The sequence below is a fragment of the Mustela putorius genome, unplaced genomic scaffold, assembly GCF_011764305.1.
Source record: "Mustela putorius furo isolate JIRA1106 unplaced genomic scaffold, ASM1176430v1.1 tig00003932_pilon_pilon_pilon:0A:0A, whole genome shotgun sequence".
Taxonomy (NCBI): Eukaryota; Metazoa; Chordata; class Mammalia; order Carnivora; family Mustelidae; genus Mustela; species Mustela putorius.
In genome coordinates this window covers 8295983-8304291 of record NW_025422077.1, presented here as the reverse complement: position 1 = coordinate 8304291, position 8309 = coordinate 8295983, and positions in this window count along the sequence as shown.

The following is an 8309-nucleotide window of genomic DNA, read 5'->3' as shown; positions in this document are numbered from 1 at the left end:
AGAATGCTGTGGGCCTCATCTTGCTATTTTTAGTCTTCGGGGTCTGACGCCCTGGGAAGCCATCGCCAAGGCAGCCCAAGCATTACATGTTCATCTAGAACAGGTAAAAGTTCGGGAAACCACCATCAACAACAACAACAACAAAAAAAGCAGCTGGAGATCAAAGCATTCTAGAGAGTCTGGAAAGAAGGGGCAGTGGGAAGACAGACTTTTTTGGATGACAGCTGTAGCAGCCTCTGATGGCTGTTTGGGTTCGGACAACTACAGAAAATCGTATGGTTAAAGAAAGCATGAACCTTGACCCTATAAGTGAACGCTGCAGGGTATCTATGGGAGCACTCCTGGCCATTGAAGCTTTCAGGGAAGTTTAAAATGTTTCTGGAGTTAAATCAGTTCACTCTTGCCAGCGTGAGAACAGCCAGTTTGGAAAACAGGACTTGTAGGCATGGAAACAGCAGGCATCTTGTTAATGAAACTCATCACAGGGTTTACTGAAGAAAAACTGTGGAAGATCCTCAAGAGGGAAAGACAGATTTGGTCCAGTTGTGGGAGGCCGGACAGTATGAAATCTACACAGAAGATAAGTAGAATAAGCTTCAGTGATTAAGTGGAAAGAATTAAACTTTCGTAAGACCTGATCTTTCAAGGGCTGCTTATCTGCAAGTGGTAGTACTAATTTTGCTGAAGATGTTGCTAAAACTATCTAATTTTGATAAAAATGAAAAGAGTTAAAGTAAAAGACATTCAGAAGAACCTTTCTTCAATTCTATATTCCCATCATGCTATTGAAGACATGTGACAAGAGATTGTTCAGAACTGAGCTCTCACAAATATTGTTTTCATAACTGGGAAACATGAGGGGGCGCCTGGGTGGCTCAGTTGGTTAAGCATCTGACTCTTGGTCTGGGTTCTGGTGTGACCTCAGGGTCCTGGGATCGAGCCCCACATGGGGCTCAAGCACATAGTCTGCTTGAGATTCTCTCTCTCCTTCTACACCGTCCCCCCAAACTCACACATGCTCTCTCTCTCTCTCTAAAATAAATAAATAAAATCTTTTAGAAAAACCTGGGAAACGTGAAAGTACTACAACTCAGTATTCGCTGAATGCCAGTTTTCACACCATCTTTTTGATCTTCACAATAACCCTTTAGTAAAATTGTTAATTGCTGTGTGACAGATGAGGAAACTGAAGCCGAGGTTGGTTAGACCCAGAGCCAGGCTTCTGATCTCACGCCAGGACTCATCCGTCCGGTCCCCGTCTCCTCGGTCCTGCGCAGGCTGTGATTTAGGTAAGAATGCTGTGACGCATCCAGGCATAACAGCTTCCATCAGTGGTACTGTTGTTCCCCCACCAAAGGTCAAGGCAGGATTAGGCAGAGGCTATAGTGGGTATTTTTCGTGTAAAAATGGGAAACTTTATTGCATACTGTTTTCATATTTTTAAAAAGTTCTTAAAAACACAAATTAAAAAAATAAAAGTAAAAAGCTCTTTTCCTTGGTCACAAGTGTTTGTTTCCCGTCTCTTTCCTCTTCCTGTCCCCCTCCTTCTTTTCTCCTCTCTCTCCACTTTACCCACTCACCTTACCTTAGAGCCCCACACATGCTTAGACACCATCACCAGGTCTGGGGGAGTTCTCGAGAACGGAAGACGCCCCCCCAAAGTAGACACCATGGCAGATGGCACTTCACCCTGCCCATGTCCTCCTACCCACCTAGGACTTCGACCCCTTCCCGCCACTCCAGCTGCTCTATGGGCTGCTAACTGAATAGTAAGGCAGAAAAAAATGAGTCAAGGCTACTGCCAGCTTCTTATGATCTTGGTCTCTTAGGAGGCCCTGTTAACATGGCTGGAGGAACAGTAGAAAGTGGACAACGGAGAAGAAAGCACACTAGAGGTTAGCGGATGTGGTGAGGCCCAATTTGGCTACCCAGCCTTTGAAATCCAGAGGTGGAGCTATGGTTTGGACATCAATATGACTACATATAATTGGAACTACTGTGGAAATCACCATACTCTGACCTATTTCCCCCTTTCCCACATTCAGTTTTTAATCACTTTTTTTCCTTCTCTATTCCCAATCGTAATTTAGAGAGTTAAGAAACAAAAAATTCTTCCTGTCAGAAAACCAAAAGTGATGCATTTTGTAAACATCAACTACAGCGGGTTCAAAGGTCCCCTGGCGACTAAAAGAATATGGATTTTCTTTCCTAAGTATCCAATTTAACGTAACATAAGAAAATAAAAGAAAGAGAAAGGTCTCGAAACTTTTGGTCACTAAAAAACAAAAATTGTCTAGGATTATTTGTAATACACATAACTGTACACATATGCAACTGCTAATTTACATGAAACTACACGTTAAGAAAATGCACATATACTGATGATCCCAAATGTTGAAAGGATGTGGAGGAACCGGAACTTTCATACACTGCTCGTAGGAATGCAAAATGGTACAACCACTGAGAAAAAAACATATGACCGTCTCTTAAAAGGTTAAATATACACCTTCATAGGATCCAATCTAAACCTAGGTATTCACCCAAAAGGAGTGAAAAACGTAAGTTCACACAAAGAATTATACAGAAATGTTTACAGCAGGTGGATTCATAATAACCTAAAACTGTAATAACCCAAATATTCATCAACAGATATGGATAAACAACCTGCGGGATATCATAGGATAGACTACTGCTGAGCATGAAAAATTAAAAGTTAGGGGAGGAATTTGAGTAGACAACTGTCTGGTCACTCCGTCATAGTGTATGTGCTAAAAGACAAATGGCGTTACATGGTAACGGAAAGAGATGTGTCACCAAGAACTATAGGTTTGGGACCCAGGAGTTTTGCATGGGATGTTCTTGACTGAACATGAGCATGAGGGGCCCCCAAGAATAGAAAGTCTATTCAGTGCCCTTGGTGACCCATGAGGAGGCAGAGATGCTGGTGACCAGGAGATCTGAAGGTGCAAAGCCAGGCTTATAGGGTCAGAAGTGCTCACATCTGGCTCCGAGGCTCCTTCTTCCCAGAATTCCTATGGGCCTACCTGATGTGCAAATATACCACCTAAGTACCACTGTCCTGCCAGGAGGAAAACAGAAGCAGATGTGCTCTTGTCACCTGTATCTGGACTGCCTGCAGGCTGAAAGAAACCACAAAAGAGCAAACTGGGCAGACTGGTCCTATGGTGCTGAGATTCAGCATCTGAGGGAAAGAGACCCAAACCCACTGCAACATCAACAACACTGGAAAACTTGGAGCCTATCCTGCTCCACGTTCTCCCTAATGCCAGAGGCCTGTTGGCATTTCCATCTGGTTGACTCCTTCCTGCAGCACATGAATGGCCAACAGGGAAGCAGGGTCCCAAGGAGACCCGAACCAGGGAACAGAGCCGCAGTCACTTCCCTGCCTAGCATCGCTACTGACTTCCCAGGGAATCTTACCGAAGTGCAAAGTCACATATATCAATTGACTTTTTAATATTGCATACTTGGAGCTTATGACTTTGTTCTTGACTTAATCACAAGTACAGTCTGTGCTCAGCTAGCCAACTAGGGGAGAAAAGGAATGTATGTACTTTCCAGTTTGGAAAGGAATGTGTACTTTGTGCACTTTAGTCTTATTAATCATGTCTGCTCAGTTTTAAGCTTTTTGAACCATAAGATGGGTTTAAATAAAGTAAAAAGGAAATTGGATTCCATCAGTCAATACACTACAACACAACCAAAATTAGATGTCATAAGGTTATAGCGTTTCATCACTTGTAAGTAGTATTGTCTGTGGGGGCCTCTTCTGAGAAAATATGTATATAATGCTTCATTTCCTACCAAGAACTTCATTGTCTGGCTTCCCCACAAATTGAAAAATTACATAGTGAGTGAGGAAAAAGAGAAAACTATTGTAATCTTATTAACTAATGTTAAGGAGAAATTTATTATAGAAAAATATTCTTCCATCTAATACTAGTCAGAAAATGAATTGATTTTGAAACCTTCTATTTTTCTTAAGGAAAAAAGTCTGACTTTAGGGTAACTATAGTTTTTAGGCCATGTAATCATGCTTTTACTCAAATCAAAATTCAGTGCTAATATATTTATCAGGAATAACTAAAAGAAAATGTCTGAAACATGTTTTTTTTTCTTTTTCACTAGAAATTTTTCACTTCTCAGATCAAAAAAGATAGCTCTTCTCATCTTTCCCTGTCAATGTGTATTAAATAGAGTTTTTTGATCCATTCGAGGAATTACAGCATTTAGCAATGAGGGAGCTAGGAACTGGACAAAGAGCCCAGGAAGCTAGAATAGAGCTCAAGAACTAGAAGATTCAGGTGCCTGTGTGTGTCGGGCAGAATTCTAAGATGGTTCCCAAGATTAACACCACTGGCATACACACCTTGTATAACCCCTCCCCTTGAATGTGGAGAGACTGTGAGTCTGGTAGGGTAGTCGCTCCTTGATAACATTGTTCTAGAAGACACCACAGTAGAAAAGTGTAATGAGATCCCCTCCGCTGGCCTTGAGCAGAGGACCAAGTTAAGTCATGCCTGGACTTCCGACCTACAGAAACTGTGAAATAATAGATTTGTTTGTCTTAAGCCACTAAGTTTGTGGTCATTGTAATTCAGCAATAAGAAAGTAATACCCTGGATTACCTTCTTGCCCCTCAAGGATAAAAAGGTGGCAATTCCCACCATTCTGGTAATAAATAGCCCACACCTTTTCTTCTCAGCCTTTTGGCTCCTCTTACTCATGGCTCCTTTTTGGTTTCTTCAGGAGTCTCCCGCTTCATGTCTATGTATTGTTTCTATTTACGTTCCCACCAGTAAGTAAATGCCTCTCTCTGTCTCATAGAAGCTGGGCAGAAAAATAGATAGTTGCTTATAAGCAACTTAACTTAGTGAAGTACCATCAAAATGTCATCTTCCCAACAATGCTTTGAGGTGAGTGTCATTATTATTCTTAGTTTTGTAATAAACCAAGGAGTTAGGTGACGTGAGTGGGGAAGCCAGCCTCAAACCCAAGACATCCTGCACTGTGCCTTTTGCTTTTTTTCTCCTCCTCTGCACTGCGGCTAGCTTGAAATAACATGAGGTTCTCCTGAATGCCACACAGGTAGTGAAGCCTCTACCCTGAGAAGCACTGATCATACACATTCGATTCTTTCCTCTTGAGACAAACCAAGGACAAACCATTCTGAAGCCATCACCAACTTCTCTAATTATGCTGCTCTTGTTTCCCCAAGTAAAACCTGAATTGGGAAGGCCTTAGTGCAAACATGCTGGCTTTATGACCTTGGGAAGATTAGTTATGTCTATGAGCTTCAGTTTTCAGCTACGATATGGAGCTAGAGCAGTAAGCTGTAGCTTACTCCTAGGGCTGCCAGATAGAAGCTCACAAAATGGTACTTGTGTGGTGAGGGCAGTAGATATTCACCAAGGGGCAACTCCCATGTCTTGTAACTCCACAGCTTGACGTCCAAGTAGGGTTCAGACGAATATGTTCCTTAATTACCTCACAGACTAATTTGAATGGATGTCTATACCAGTGGAGGTGTTTCCACCAAAACAAAGAACTAGCTCTTCCTTCTTATGGGAACTAATTTCTGAAGAATTTAAAAGTATTCAAAGTCTCTGCAGAAGTATACTAGAAATGGATTTATTCAAGACATATGGCAACCCTGCTGTTTGGAGCTCTCTATGAGCCAGATCATCACCAGCAGAGAATTGCCAGAAGGTTCCATATCATATGTTAACTACATAGAATCAATGAGTAGAAAAAATGTTAAGGCAAGAGCATGGATTTCAGGATTCCATATACTCAGGGATCCCCTGAGTTAGTATTTACCTTATTGTGTCCTGGCCTCCTCATAAGTAAAATGAGGATATTAATGATGTTTTTGTGGTGTTATGGAGAGTACTAAATGAGTTCATATACATCCACAGTGCTTATAACCGTGTCTGGAATGTGATATGCACTCAATAAATTTTAAAGTCTGCATATTCAACCACAGTTATTGAGTTCCTAATATGTGCCCAGCACGATGCTAAGCATTGTGAATATGAACGATGAGAATGGAGGAAGGAAAAGTTGAATGTTTATTGAGTCTTTATGAACAAATCACTCTGACAGATGTTTTACATATATTATCTTGGTGTTTTTTAACTAGTCACCTTATTAGATAGATATTATTTGCCCTATTTTATAAATGAAGAACATGGGTAAAGAGAGATTAACCATGTTCACAGAGCTAGTAAATAGTAAAGCAGGGATTTAAAGCCAAGACTAGGGGGTGCCTGGGGAGCTCAGTGGGTTAAGCCTCTGCCTTTGGCTCAGGTCATGATCTCAGGGTTCTGGGATCAAGCCCTGCATCAGGCTCTCTGCTCAGCAGAGATCCTGCTTCCCGCCCCCCCCCCCCCCGCTGCCTACTATTGATCTCTCTCTCTGTGTCAAATAAATAAATAAAATTTTAAAAAATAAATAAATAAAGCCAAGACTAGGCTCAATCTTGCTTTTGCTATAAATAAGACACAATCCCTGTCCTTAAGGAATGAACAATTTATAGAGGAAATATGCACGTAAATGAGGAAATATGAAAAGATAAGGGCGAAAGCTGAGTTACATACGAAGTGGAGGTATTTACCTACAGGAGTAACTCCTCAGGGTACAGAAGGGTGTGAAGGATGAATAAGATTTCTCCAGGAGAATAAGGGCACTCAGGGGTGGAAGAGGATGGAGAGGGAGATAGTCATAGATTGAGAAGCACAAAAAAAGTGCGTGAGGTATTACTGGACCAGCAAAGAGAGTGACCAAGAATACTGTCCCCTAAAAGGGAACGTGGGTGGGAGTCCGGCCATCTTCTCACACAGTGTGGTGCTCCTCGCAAGGACCCGGACGTCGGCCAGCCGCTCTCGTGGTAAGCACCAAGCTGCTCTGCGTCGTGGCCTTTCTTCCAGCAGCCCAAACCTCGGTCGACTACACACCCAAGCTTCATTCCGTCTTTAAAGGGCTTCTGCTTCCCTCCTGTTCCTTGGTGCCCATTGCAGTTTTCGTTACTGCACAGACGCTCTTCTCACTGTGTCTGGATTGCTCCGCAAGAGCAACCTAGAGGCCACTCTGTCAGTTTCATCGGCTTCGGATTTGTTTCCATCAGTTCCACCTGCTTAAGAACATACACTTCCCCAAAGTTTTTTTTAGCCTTGCCTCCGTTCCAGGCAAAATTAATCCTTCTGCTCTGTTACCAGGCTCCTTTCTACAGACCTCTTTAGAACCATTATGTTGTACGGCTGTTCGCGTGTGTCTTTTCCCTAATGGGAATTCCTTCAGGCATCAGTCTTGTTCATCCCCAATGTCTAGTCCAGTGCCAAACACATAAACATTTGATAAATAAATGAATAAGCAAATGAGGGAATGACAACCCAAAGGCCCTTGCCAGATGTTTAAGAGCTTCCATCAGATGGAGCCATCCAATCTAGCCAACGTTTCCTTCCAACAACCTTAACAAGAACACGTAAGGCCAATCTTTACTCTGTCTTTCCCCTACTTCCCCCTACTACTACAACCGTTATCCAAGCTTCTCATTGCCTCTTCCTTTACCTGCTTTTCTCTACCTACATCGTTTTTCTAATGTTTACCAGCCTCTAAAGCTAAATCCTCTTTTCCAAATAACATGAAGCATTTCCTTCGTTTTGTGCAGGACATTCAAGTATCCTGCCCTGACTATTTCTCACCCCTGCAATTTTTTTTTCAGAATTGTCTTTAACTTTTGAAACTGCTAACCCTCATTCTACATGTGTGTTCCCCACAGGTTATTTTATACAAGCACATCTTGTCTTCTCAAGGTCAGAGAATGTCACTTCTTACTTCATTTTTATCTGCCATTACGCAATGTTAGACACACCAAAGTTTATTAAACACATAAGCGAGAAGCTGGTAGATTCATAATGGCTACTTAAGGACTAATCCAATACAATATTATCCAGAATGTTTCTAGTAGTGATACTAAATTACTATTTCTATGACACATGGACAAGGAATTTTATGAGGGACCAGGCTAATATATCCTCTGGTACAAGAAAGAACTGAGACATAAATGACCTTTATCACATGTAAGGATTTTCAGGGGATATGATGGGACATAGCTAGATCCAAGGCTGTGCAATTGTTCCATGACTGGATTTTGCTGGCTTGAGAGCTCCAAGTTTGATCCTTTAGCACATAGATTCTGAGTCTATAGGTTTCATCTGCACTCCCGGGTCCAGGTCACAAGGTACACGTTCCGCAGCCTTCATTCTGGTCCCCGCAGCTTTAACAGA